This window comes from Myotis myotis, unplaced genomic scaffold (assembly GCF_014108235.1).
Source record: "Myotis myotis isolate mMyoMyo1 unplaced genomic scaffold, mMyoMyo1.p scaffold_m19_p_1, whole genome shotgun sequence".
Taxonomy (NCBI): Eukaryota; Metazoa; Chordata; class Mammalia; order Chiroptera; family Vespertilionidae; genus Myotis; species Myotis myotis.
In genome coordinates this window covers 199,361,488-199,375,466 of record NW_023416313.1, presented here as the reverse complement: position 1 = coordinate 199,375,466, position 13,979 = coordinate 199,361,488, and the positions used below count along the sequence as shown (strand labels likewise).

General features: G+C 40.4%; 1 protein-coding gene across 4 annotated transcripts in view; it reads left to right on the top strand.

Annotated features, from left to right (window-relative positions):
* DCAF5 (DDB1 and CUL4 associated factor 5) overlaps positions 1 to 13,979 on the top strand; it is a 106,328-nt gene that overhangs the window by 59,850 nt on the left and 32,499 nt on the right. The window lies entirely within an intron of this gene.

The following is a 13,979-nucleotide window of genomic DNA, read 5'->3' as shown; positions in this document are numbered from 1 at the left end:
GATTCTATTATAATCAACAGTTCATTCTGTTCATCAGATTATTTATTCACTTGATTCTTAGATTCACTTGTTGATAGATGCATATTTGTTGTTCATAATTTGTATCTTTACCTTTTTCTTCTTCTTCCTCTTCTTAAAGGATACCTTTCAGCATTTCATATAACACTGGTTTGGTGGTGATGAACTCCTTTAGCTTTTCCTTATCTGTGAAGCTCTTTATCTGACCTTCAATTCTGAATGATAGCTTTGCTGGATAAAGTAATCTTGGTTGTAGGTTCTTGGTATTCATCACTTTGAATATTTCTTGCCACTCCCTTCTGGCCTGCAAAGTTTCTGTTGAGAAATCCGCTGACAGTCGTATGGGTATTCCCTTGTAGGTAACTGAGTTTCTTTCTCTTGCTGCTTTTAAGATTCTCTCTTTGTCTTTTGCTCTTGGCATTTTAATTATGATGTGTCTTGGTGTGGTCCTCTTTGGGTTCCTTTTGTTTGGGGTTCTCTGCGCTTCCTGGACTTGTAAGTCTATTTCTTTCACCAGGTGGGGGAAGTTTTCTGTCATTATTTCTTCAAATAGGTTTTCAATATCTTGCTCTCTCTCATCTTCTGGCACCCCTATAATTCTGATGTTGGTACGCTTGAAGTTGTCCCAGAGGCTCCTTACTCTATCTTCGTATTTTCGGATTCTTTTTTCATTTTGCTTTTCCGGTTGGGTGTTTTTTGCTTCTTTGCATTTCAAATCTTTGACTTGATTCTTGCGCTCCTCTGGTCTGCTGTTGGGAGTCTGTATAGTATTCTTTATTTCAGTCAGTGTATGCTTAATTTCTAGTTGGTTCTTTATCATAACATCGAGGGTCTCATTAGATTTCTTGTAGATCTCATTAAGTTTATTGGCGGCTTCTAGACAGTTCTTGAGAGACCTTAAAAGTGTGGTTCTGAACTCTATATCTTCCATTGACAATTTTGTCCTGTTTCTTTGTCTCCGCAATTTTTTTTTTAAATATATTTTATTGATTTTTTACAGAGAGGAAGGGAGAGAGATAGAGAGTTAGAAACATCGATGAGAGAGAATCATCGATCAGCTGCCTCCTGCACATCTCCTACAGGGGATGTGCCCGCAACCCAGGTACATGCCCTTGACCGGAATCGAACCTGGGACCTCTCAGTCTGCAGGCCGATGCTCTATCCACTGAGCCAAACCGGCTTCGGCATTTTTTTATGCTTTCTTGGTGCACCCCCTAGTGGTCTTTGTGTACAGTCTTGTTGTAGTTAAGCCTTGATTGTTGTAGTTAATACTAAGGGGATTTCACCTCCAGGCCAACTGGCTGTGAGAATCAGCTGTGTCTGCAGTGGGAAAACTTCTGTCCTCTGGGGAGGTGCTAATCTAGCCTTTGCCTGAGGCTATCCGGCAAATGGCTCTGCGCAGGGCTTGGGCGGGGCGGGTCGCACGGGATCAAACAGGGCGGGCAGAGGGAGCAGTTATGGCTGCTCTCAGTCCCGTTCCCAGAGGCTCTGCCTCTCAGAGTCCCAGCAACCGCTGCAAACCTCGGAGAGAAAGCTGCCCTCGCGTTCCGACCGATGCCAGATAGTCCAGCTTCTCCCGTCTGAGTCCGGGTCCCTAGAGACTTGCCCAGAACTGGAGCTCAGGGCCTGAGCCTCCCTCCCTATTGAAAACGACAACCGCGCCCTCAGCCACCAGCCCGCTCCATTCGACCTCCGCACCTTTGTATTTTCCGCACTGCGCCTCCTCTGAGTCTCGGTATGCTGTTCTCTTTCCTTCTAGTTGAAGAATTTCCCCTCAGCCAGCTTTCCTGTGGTTCTGGGGTGATGTCCGTTCCGTCTTTTAGTTGTATTTTTGAAGTGGTTGTTCGAGGCAGCAAACTCCGGTGTTTACCTATGCCGCCATCTTGGTTTCTCCTGTTCCTTTTCTTTAACAATTTCTTAAATGGCTCTTGTCCTACATTGTAAGAATCCAGCAGAGCAGCTCAGGCTTCTGGGAAGTAAGTCTTTCAGGCTAACAGGTATATGTTGCCTGCAAATGGACAGTGTGGTAATTTTAAAATCTTGCTTTAGTTTCAGCTAATGCCTGGCTTTGGTCTCATCTAATGTCTGCCCCTACATCTCGTTGAAAGAGGAATGGAAAAGTATAATACAATTTTCTTGAAATAGTTGAGCACAGAAGGGTCTGAGCACTTGAATTGCTTTTACACAGGTCTTTCTTTTGAACTTGATGTCAAGGCCTCTGAAATCTTGATAATTAAATCATTTTACCTCATTCCCTGGAGAAAAGAGCTGACTTGTACCCTGTGAAAAAATGGCCTTGAATACATGGCCTGGCCTCAGACATTACATCACCACTCAACATTTCTGTGTTGACATTATATGGGTATAGCAGAGGTGCAGGAATTCACCAGTTAGTACGCTCCAGGCCAGTGAAGCACCTTATAAAGTTACAACTTTACTTTTTGTATAATTCCATGCAGTCCTGATTACTCTCACTTGGGGGCCTGGCAACCCACAGGTTCTTCCTCTGAAATAAAGGCACACTTTTTATAGGGAGGGATTCAACTCTTGGGTTCCGTCCTATGACTTGCTTTATGGCTTTAGGCTAATTTCTTCTCTTTGCCTTTCTTTTATATGTTTTTAGCCCTTTAGCTTCTAAAGCAGTTTCTTTTATATAATCTTTCCAGTGACCTTTGGGTTTGGTTGGATAGGTTTTATCTTCATATGAAACTGAGGCCTAGAGTAGTTTGAAATGGCAGATCTAATCAATAGTAGAAACAGGACTAGACTCAGTCTCTTGCCTGTGATTATATCCTCTTCTCTATAGGCATGCTACCACCTGTGTTGTACAGATTAAATGGTGATAGCCTTTTCCGTGGCTGATGAAGAAAAGCTGAATACAGAATGTTGTGGCAGAGGAATACCTTGTATATGTTATTTAGGTGAATATTTAAGAATATTTTATAGAGGTAAAATAGCATGAAAATAACCTCTTTATTAAGTCAACCATTTATAACTCTTTTTGAATCCTGAGCCCCTCTGAAATTCTGAAAGCTATGAACATTCATTTCAGAAAAATGTACATGTACACATAGTTTTGCATATAATGTTAAGGAGTTTATGGAATTTCTTGAAATAGGGGTTTCGGGTATTAGCAATCCTGGATTAAGATTTTACCCATGGATTATATAATCTTTTAGTTCATTTGCTGATGCAGTTTTAGAATTTAGAAAGCTTAAAACGTTTTGGAGTGTATGCAGGCCTGCTTGATGTGGTCTGGTTTATAATTATTCAGCTGAAAAGGAACACTAGGCACCTGATTTCTTCTTAGGAACAAACGGAATTGATAAGATCTGGTGATACAACATGACAGTTCTCTAATTTATGGTTCCTGGCCAGAAGCCTGGGCTTTACTAAAAACTCCCTGGTAGATATTAATGGCGGGAACAGAATATAACCTTTCCTGCTCTACTTTCCCCATCCTCCTTAGAGAGTTTACTTTCAGTCGCTCTTCCCTTTTTTGGGGTGTCTTAAAAAAAGGAAAATAATATTCCTTCCTCTGAATGGTGAAACCTGTGCTTGAATGAAAAGTATAAATACTCATACGAAGACTGAAAGGGGTGATGCCATCTCCCCACTTCCCAGGCCCCACATATAAAAACTGAGGCCCACAGAGCAGATATTGCTGAAGGCCTTTTGGTTGACAGCCCCTCATCTTGCCCAGGTTTCCAAAAGAGTTTTGCCAAATAAAGATTCATTTTTAAGTAATGCAGGCTACCTTGTTACAAGCAGCTGTTGGAGATTTAGAACATTTTCAAAATTTTTTCCCTTACTGATTATTTGACTATTATTGTCTGTCTTTATGGAGCATTTCGTTATTAATAGAATTTTTCCTACTCAGAACCCATACAGCTCAGTTATTTTAATAAATCAAATAATTCCAGGAGCCTAATGGAACTGAAATGGCAAATGATCCAAAGAAGCAAGAATCATGTAACTTCATATGCAAAAATAGTGTTAATCTTATGGGTATGCATATTTGTGTGCTTTTATTGGGAGCCAGTCAATTCTATTTTTTCCAACCGCAAATACAATAAATCTATGGCTTTGGCCATTTTCAAAGAAAAATTTCCCTGATTATTTTGGATGGTGTTTGTGGCAGGCACTGGGTATAAATGATATGATTAAAGGCATATTGGCAAACTTTTTCTGGAAATAGTCTTCTAGAGAGCACATCACGAAATTGTTCAATCATACTCCCCCCCCCCCCCCCCCGACAAAAGGTCAGGGAGAAATAAGAGCTATGCTTGATTTAAATGTTAAATTGCAATTTCTCTGCTGTTACTGATCTGGGCTAGAGAGCCATCTGGTTTCTCTATCCTAGTCATTACTATTAATTAGAAAAGCATGTCATATACTGGAAAATAATTAATCAGTTACTGTGGAAGGAGCCTTGGGGAGAACTGGGTAAGTTGATCAGTACTCAGTGAATAGTAACTGATTGATATGTTTCCTTTTCCATCAACAGATGTTGGAGAATATCAAATCTATGCAAACACATACACACATACTTATGCATACACATATACAGAGAGAGAGAGAGAGAGAGAGAGAGAGAGAGAAACATTGAAGGGCCTGTTAAAACATATTCTGTATTATTATTAGATAGATGGCCTGTCCCTCCTGCCTTCTAAAACTTTCCCCTCTTTTTTTAAAATCCTCATGCAAAGATATGTTTAGAGAGTGGGAGGGAGAGAGAGAAACATTGATGTGAGAAAGAAACATCTATAAACACTCCGACCTGAGATGGAACCTGCAACCTAGGTATGTGCCCCGACGGTGAATTGAACCTGCAACCTTTTGGCATACTGTACGACAGTCCAACCAACTCAGCCACCAGGCCAGGACACTTTTTCCTCTTTTTAATGTGGATTTTGGGTGGGGGTGGGAAGGATTATATATCCATATTTCTAAACTCAATTAGAATAAAATTGGCTACTAATACATACTTTTTCCCAGTAAGCTTCTATTTAGTAAGCAGTTTTGCTATGGCTACGTTTAGATCCTTTTTTGAACCTTCAAGTTGTTAAAAATTTCTGTGACTTCAGTGACTCTACAAAAGTGATCTATATATTTAGAGGCATGGGCTTCTCTGGGTATTCATCTATTAAAGGTCTTTCTTAAGAGCATATGTAGTTCAAGACTGTTAAGAGCTGAAGAAAGGGCCAGAGTTCCTGGAGAGTGCTAGACATTACAGCAGTCTACGGGAGAGTAGGGAGCATTACATGAGTGATTGTTTTCTATAATGATTAGTGGATTGACAGAGGACATGTGGGCAAATGAGACAGACAGAGCGCTAATACGGCAAACTTTTCTTTTTATGGTGGTGGTTCCTTCTTAAAATTGAGAGGAGCAGTTGTTTCTCTGCCTCTATGCTTGAACAAGTTAACAGAGTAAAACTGTGATATAATGGACTAATTCGGGTGAGAGGGTGTTAAAGCTAAAAGTCCATTGTAGATTTTCCAAATGCATATGTTAAAAATTTGACAAATGAGTTAGTTTAGCCATAGCTGGTTTGGCTCAGTGGATAGAGCGTTGGCCTGTGGACTGAGGGGTCCCAGGTTCAATTCTGGTCAAGGGCACGTGCCAGGTTTGCAGGCTCGGTCCCCAGCGGGGGGTGTGCAGGTGGCAGCCGATCAATGATTCTCTCTCATCATTGATGTTTCTATCTCTATCTCTCTCTCCCTTCCTCTCTGAAATCAATCCTATATAATAAAAGCCTAATATGCTAGGTGTCCGGTTGGCTGTTCAACCAATCAAAGCGTAATATGGTAATGATATGCTAAGGCCGCTCAACTGCTCGTTATGATGTGCACTGACTACCAGGGGGCAGACGCTCCGACCAGTAGGTTAGCTTGCTGCTGGGGTCCTGCTGATCGAGTCTGAGCAAGACGGGCTTGACCACACCCTGGAGCCCTCCCATGGTCTTTCCCCGGCTGGCCAACCTCTTGCGTCCCTCTCCAGCCTTGATCATGCACTGGTGGGGTCCCTTGGCCTGGCCTGTGCCCTCTCGCAATCCGGGACCCTTCAGGGGATGTTGGAGAGCCAGTTTCGGCCCTATCCTGCAGGCCAGGCTGAGGGACCCCACTGGTGCATGAATTCATGCACCAGGCCTCTAGTAAAAATAGTTTTTAAAAAGTTTACCTGTTTTTACTTATGTAGACATGTTTGTGTAATTAAAATTAAGTATGTAATTTCACAGAAAAGTTTTCTATATGTATTACTGTAATTTTAAATTTATACTGAATAGGTCTAGTAAATGCATGCATTCACCAGTCACCGCAAGTAAACAAATGCACACAGCTGGGATGTGGCTTAGCACATATAGTTTGAATTTCTTTTGATAGTGATCGGTGTTGGCACTATTTGGTCTTTGTTTTCTTGCTCCTGACAGCAAATGTTTAAATATTTGTGAGATGGCTGATCAAGACTTGCAATGCGGCCCTCGTTGGTTTTGCTCAGTAGTTAGAGCATCAGCCCAGGGACTGAAGGGTCTCGGATTTGATTCTAATCAAGGGCATGTACCTGGGTTGTAGGCTTGATCCCTGGCCCAGGGTTGGGTGTGTGCAGAAGACAACCAATCGATGTGTTTCTCTCACATCGATGTTTCTCTCTCTCTGCTCTGCCTCCCTTCCACTCTCTCTAATCTAAAAAATCAATGGAAAAAATATCCTCAGGTGAGGATTAACAACAACAAAAAAAGATTTGCAATGCTGTTTGTCCTCTTGAGCACTAACCATTTGCAGGACCGCAGTTGGAGGCTTTAGAAGAGAGGAATCATTCCAACTGGTCTGATGATGTTAAATGTATCTCTGCACTCAGCCCACTTGACACATTGTTTGCGGGTAGTTTTTATCGCGCGCTAACAGGTGGCGCGGGCCATTTTTGCTAAATTTTTGAGCAAATGGCAATGTTCAGTAAAATTACGATAACTTTAGTTTTACATATTTTTTTTCAATGAAACTTTTTGTGATTTACTATAAAATGTATACTGAATTATTTTTCTTAGAATTGCACTGAATGCGTGGCGAGGCAGAGAATTGTGTGAAGGGATGACTCTACGCAGTTGAATAGATTACCGTTATACCTGGAAGTACATACATAATTCACCATTGTATGTGTTAGAGACCCAAATTTTGTCCTTTGGAATTTGTATATCTGCATGTTAGCATCCCTTTACAGCAATAAAAAGTATAAAAATAAACGTATTTATATGTTACCCACATTCTACCGCTAGTCTATAAAAAACGTATTAATACGTGTCCCGCGCTCTACTACCAGTCAACGTAAAACGTATAAATACGTTTCCCACATACGATGTGTTGAAATAATCTTTATTTCCACAAAGCTTTAAAAAGAAGGAAGGGAAGGAGGGAGGACAAGAGTTCTTTTGGTTACCTTATGTTTTAAAATAGCCCAGAACTCTGTCCCCTCTCCTGGAATACTCATCTCCCACATATCCAATAACTTGCTCCCTCATTTCCTTCAGGGTTCTGCTCAAAATGCCATTTTATCAGAGCGACAGTCTGTGACCACCCTATAGAAAATGGAAACTAACCACCCCAGCACTCCCTATATGCCCTAACCTGCTATTTAATTTTTCTCTATACTACTTACCACCACTGGATACATTATATATCCATGTTCTTTTTTATTTATTTTTCTTTTACCCACTCCACTCACATTATCCTATATAATGAAAGGCTAATATGCAAATTGACTGAACAATGGAATGACCGGTCACTATGACGCACACTGACCACCAGGGGGCAGACGCTCAACGCAGGAGCTGCCCCCTGGTGGTCAGTGCGCTCCCACAGGGGGAGCGCCACTCAGCCAGAAGCTGGGCTCATGGCTGGCAAGTTTAGCGGTGATGGTGGGAGCCTCTCCCGCCTCTGTGGCAGTGCTAAGAATGTCCACCTGCTGGCTTAGGCTTGCTCCCCAGGCCTAAGCCAGCAGTTGGACATTCCCCAAGGGCTCCCAGACTGCAAGAGGGCACAGGCCTGGCTGAGGGAACCCCCCACCCAAGTGCACGAATTTTGTACACCAGGCCTCTAGTATACGTATATGATTCTTTCCCTCTTCCCAACCAATAAAATGTAGGTTAAGCTTCATGAGGGTAGGGGCAGGGTCTTTTTTTTTTTTTTTTTTTTTTTTTAAGCCTGTATTTCTTTTCCTGGAACAATGTCCAACCTATAGTTGACATTTAATAAATATGTGTGCAGCGGTTCTCAACCTGTGGGTCTCGACCCCTGAAAATACATCCTGCATATCAGATATTTACATTACGATTCATAACAGTAGCAAAATTACAGTTATGAAGTAGCAACGAAAATAATTTTATGGTTGGGGGGTCACCGCAACATGAGGAACTGTATTAAAGGGTCGCGGCATTAGGAAGGTTGAGAACCACTGAATGAATAGAGGGCTGGACTCATTTTTATTTCAGTCTCAGAGTCAGCAGTGTCCTAGGCAGCCAACTTTGAATGCTGGAAAGGGCCCGGCAGATAACCGTGAAATGCCATAAATGAATTCCTTGGGAGAGGTTTGTGATTCCAGTGTGTATGAACACTTAAATCGTCTGACTAGACAGCAGTAGGTCAAGACACCCTCCTTGGAAATCATCCCGAGCTGTTCCCTTGTGGTGGTTCCAAGAGGAAGAGAGGGTCAGGAGTTGCCCTTATTTATCCCTGAGAGGAAGCCTGGACATTGTATGCATTTTCTACGTATTTTAGGAGCTGTCATATTAACTCCAACAGGCCTTAACTCTGTGGGAGTTTTCTTCCTTATTAGGCAGTCTTCTGAGTCAGCGTTCCCTCTGGGAGTCAGTCCCCTTTTACCTTTTCATGGCTTTCCCTGGTGAACAGCTGAATAGGAAAGCGCTGGCTCTTCACAATGAAATAGTAAAACCTCTGAAAAGCCCACCCTTGGCTCACTCTTGTTTAATATTTTTTGTTTGTTTAGTTTGGGGAGACAGGGTAGTAGGAATTCTATATGAAGTTTTATAGCCTCTTTGAAATATAGAGCATGAAATGATGAGATGTTGAATAATAAATGTTATATATATATATACACAGGATAGGCAAAAGTAGGTTTACAGTTGTGAGTATGTGAAACAGTTTATTCTTTTTTTAAATATGTTTTTATTAATTTCGGAGAGGGTGAGAGATAGAAACATCAGTAATAAGAGAATTATTGATTGGCTGCCTCCTGCATGCCCCATAGTGGGGATTGAGCCTGAAACCCAGGCATATGCCCTGACCAGGAATCGAGCTATGACTTTCTGGTTCATAGGTCTATGTTCAACCACTGAGCCACACTGGCCAAGCCACAGAGTTTATTCTTGTATTTATTAATTATTGTATTACTTGCCATATGAACTGTAAACCTACTTTTGCCCCAGCCTGTATATAAATTATTAGTGGACAGTTCTTTTATATATATATATATATATATATATATATATATATATATATATATATATATATGTATATGTATATGTATGTGTATATATATATATATATATTTTATTGATTTTTTACAGAGAGGAAGGGAGAGGGATAGAGAGTTAGAAACATCGATGAGAGAGAAACATCTGATCAGCTGCCTCCTGCACACCCCCTACTGGAGATGTGCCCGCAACCAAGGTACATGCCCTTGACCGGAATCGAACCTGAGACCTTTCAGTCCGCAGGCCGATGCTCTATCCACTGAAGCCAAATCGGTTATGGCAGTGGACAGTTCTTTTGTGTTCTGTTTTCCCCGCGCCCTGCCTGTGTGTCTTAATTTGGGTTAAAGTTTCAGGTGCAAGTAGTTTATTTGAAAATGCAGGAAATAGTAGAAGAAAGGAGAAGTGAGATAGGGAAAGAAAGGGTGATTTAGTGAACCAACTACAACTGCGGGCAATTGGAGTTGATCTTGAGGGGAAAGGGTATAGAAAATGCACTTCAGAGTTATTCCACCTGAGGATAAGGCAGTTGGGATATTGGTTGGATATTCAGTCATTGGTTGAGCATGCTCCCAAGGAATGTTCATTCCCTAGAGCAGTCTGGCTGCAGCCTCCTAGGCTTTGGAGAAACCTTGGTAAAGGGATGTGGATACTGCCAGTTGGAGATCCAGTGGAGTATACAGAGCAGTAAGGCCTGAGAGAGATAAGCATCAAGGAGTGACCTATGCCATACTTTCTGTTCCTGTTAAAACAGTAATCTACCTGGGCACCATTCCTTTATCTTTGTTCCTTCTGTTCTCTCTTTTACCCACATCTTTACCTGAACTGGCTCAGTGCTCATCTATCTTGCCTTGCCTCTTTTGTGAATCACCAGGCACATGTTTTCTCTAGTGATTTCTACTTCATGGCATGGTACTTATGTGCCTACATGTAAATTTTCTACTTGATTTAAGCTCCTTGGGAACCCAGGTATTACCTTTTATATCTTTGTAAGCACCAAAGATATATAAGTGCTTGGTTAGTTAGAACGAATCTTTCCTCCCAACTAGTAGGTGGTTTTGCTATGAGAGGAACGCCCTTGAGCTTCTGAATTCCAACTTTCTAACTTCAACTAGTATAGTGTCATAAACTGCAGGGAGCTACTGGATGGACCCTGAAGTCAGAGCAATGAGGAAATATTTCTTAAGTATTCAGTTTTGTAGTATTAAGTACATTTACATTGTTGGGATGACGATCACTGCCATCCATCTCCAGATGTTTTTCATCTTGCAAAACTGAAACTCTGTACTCATAAACACCAACTCCCCTCCCCCCACCCCTAGCCCTTGGCAACCACCATTCTACTATCTGCCTCTATGGATTTGACTGACTACTCTAGGAACCTCATAAGTGGACTCATACAGTATTTGTCTTTTTATGACTTTTATTTCACTTAGCATAATGTTTAAGGTTCATCCATGTTGTAGCATGTGGCAGAATTTCCTTCCCTTTTAAGGCTGAAAAATATTCCATTTTATGTGTAGACCACATTTTGTTTATCCATTCATCTGTTGGGCACTTGCGTTGCTTCCACCTTTGGCTATTGTGCATAATGCTACTATGAACATAGGTGTAAAACTATCTCTTAGAGATCCTTCATTCAATTCTTTCAGATATATACCCAGAAGTGAAATTAATGGATCGATGGTAATTTCATTTTTAATTATTTGAGGAACTGTTTTGTTTTGTTTGTTTATTTGGTGTTTTTTTTTTATAATATATTTTTATTGATCTTTTACAGAGAGGAAGGGAGAGAGATAGAGAGTCAGAAACATCGATGAGAGAGAAACATCGATCAGCTGCCTCCTGCACATCTCCCACTGGGGATGTGCCCGCAACCCAGGTACATGCCCTTGACCGGAATCGAACCTGGGACCCTTCAGTCCACAGGCCGACACTATATCCACTGAGCCAAACCGGTTTTGGCTGTTTATTTGTTTTTGATAGTAGTCATCCTAATGAGTGTGAGTTGGTACCTCATTGTGGTTTTAATATGCATTTCCCTAATGATTGGTGATGTTGAGCATCTTTTCATGTGCTTATTGCCCATTTGTAAATGGCCATTATATATTTCTTTTTAAATGTCTATTCAAGTCCTTTGCCCATTTTTAAAATCAAATCGTTTGTTTTTTTGTTGTTAAGGAAACTTTTTTTTTTTTTTTCTTTATTGGTTAAGGTATTACAAATGTGTCCCCATCCCCCCATGGAAACTTTTTAATTGAAGTATAACAGGGTTGGTCTTTGAGTTTTCTTGCCTTGAGCATATTTATGTAGTGATTTGTCAAGTAACCATGGACTGGCAGCTTAGGGACTTTCAGCTCTGATCTGTCTTCTATCATTCTTTCACAGAGTAATCATAGAATCTTAAAATTAAATTGAGCCTCAGAGATCTTAGTTTGTTCTGGCTACTATAACAAAATACCACAGACTGGGTGGATTATAAACAATAGTAATTTCTTTATCACGGTTCTGGAGGCTGAAAGTCCAGGATCAGAATGCCAGCTTTGTTGGGTTCTGGTGAAGGTCCTCTCCCAGGTTGCAGACTGCTGACTTCTCCCAGAATCCTCACATGGTAGAAGGGGCTAGGAAGCTATGTTGGGTCTCCTTTATAAGAGCGCTAATCATGACCTAATCACATCTAAAAGGTCTCACCTGATACCATTATATTGTGTATTAAGATTTCATCATGTGAATTTGGAGGGGGATACATTCAGACCATAGAACAAAGTGACCATACAAGGAAACTGAACCCATTTCTTTTCCCACTGTGCTCTGTGCTCTGTGGATAGCATTTTCGTCATCTTTAAACATGCCTTTCTTTGTCTCCTTTCTCATGTTCCTACAAATATTTTGAAAACTGGTAAATTGATTTTTCAAGTGTTGAGTAAAGTATTTGCATTAGGCATGAAGTGTATATATATTGGACTTAGACTTTTTTTAATTGTTCAGTGTTATTTTTAAGAAATTTTCTTTATAAAACTATAGGCCTTTTTCTCCCTAGGGAAATAAGGAGATGAGGCCAAGAGGCAGTTAGTAATGCTGACCTCAACTTAAAGTAGAACTCTTTTGTTAATCTTTGAAAATAAATAAGCTCCCAGAATTGCTCATTGGTTGCTGTTAGTGCTTTTCTGAGTCCTAATTAGAATACATCTAGCAAGTGTATATTATTCTGCAGTGGACCCACCATTTTTGAGATTAAACTGTTTGAAGCTGCCACATAAAAGGGGATTGTGTATGCCCCTGGCACTAACTTGTGGCTGGGTTGGCAATGACTTCCTGCTGAAAGATGTCAGCTGACAACAGGGAAGTTCAGGATGGTTGGCCTTGCATAAAAGCTTCTAAATTTTTTTCTGCATTTAAACATTTTTAAAATTGTGGTAAAATATACATAACATAAGACTTACCATTATAACCATTTAAGACTTACCATTATAACCAGTTTAAATATACATAACATAAGACTTACCATTATAACCATTTACATAACATGTAAATGCACTTAATGCCACAGAACTGTACACTATCCATCTCAGTATTTTTTCTTCTTTCCAAACTTGAAGTCCATACCCATTAAACATAGCTTCCCATTCCTCCCTTGGCAACTACCATTCTTTCTGTCTCTGAATTTAACTAGGTACCTCGTATAAGTTGAATCATACAATATTTGCTTTTCTGTGTGGCTTCTTTAGCATGTCTTCAAGATTCATCCATGTTGTAGTATGTGTCAGAATTTCTCTCCTTTTTTGAGGTTGAATAATATACCATTGTATGTATATATCACATTTTTATCTATCCATTCATCCGTTGATGGACATTTGGGTTGTTTCCGCTTTTTGGCTATTGTAAGCATTCTTCTGTGAACATTGGTGTACAGATATCTCAAGTCTCTGCTTTCATTTACACACACACACACACACACACACACACACACACACACACACACACACACACCTAGGAGTGAAATTGCTGAGTCATATGATAGTTACATGTTTAACGTTTTGAGGAACTGCCATACTATGTTCCACAGTAGGTGCACCATTATATGTTTCCACCAGCAGTGCACAAGGGTTCCAATTTCTCTACATCCTCGCCAACATTTGTTTTCTGTTGTTTATTTTTTGGTAATAGCCATCCTAATGTGTGTGAAGCGGTATCTCCTTGTGGTATTGATATTTATTTCCCTAATGATTAGTGATCATGTGTTTATTGTCCATTTGTATATTTTTCATTGTAGAAATGTCTGGTCAAGACCGTTGCCCATTTTGAATCAGGTTGGTTGGTTGTTGCTGAGTTTTAGCCAAAGAGCCTTTTGATTTGCAAATACTTTTAAGAGGGTGTTTGCTGTGTGACATCTTTTGAATATATCTTCATTTGTTTTGTGTGTTTTTTCAAAGAATCTTTCTGTATTTAGGAAGATAAATATAGATATATACTA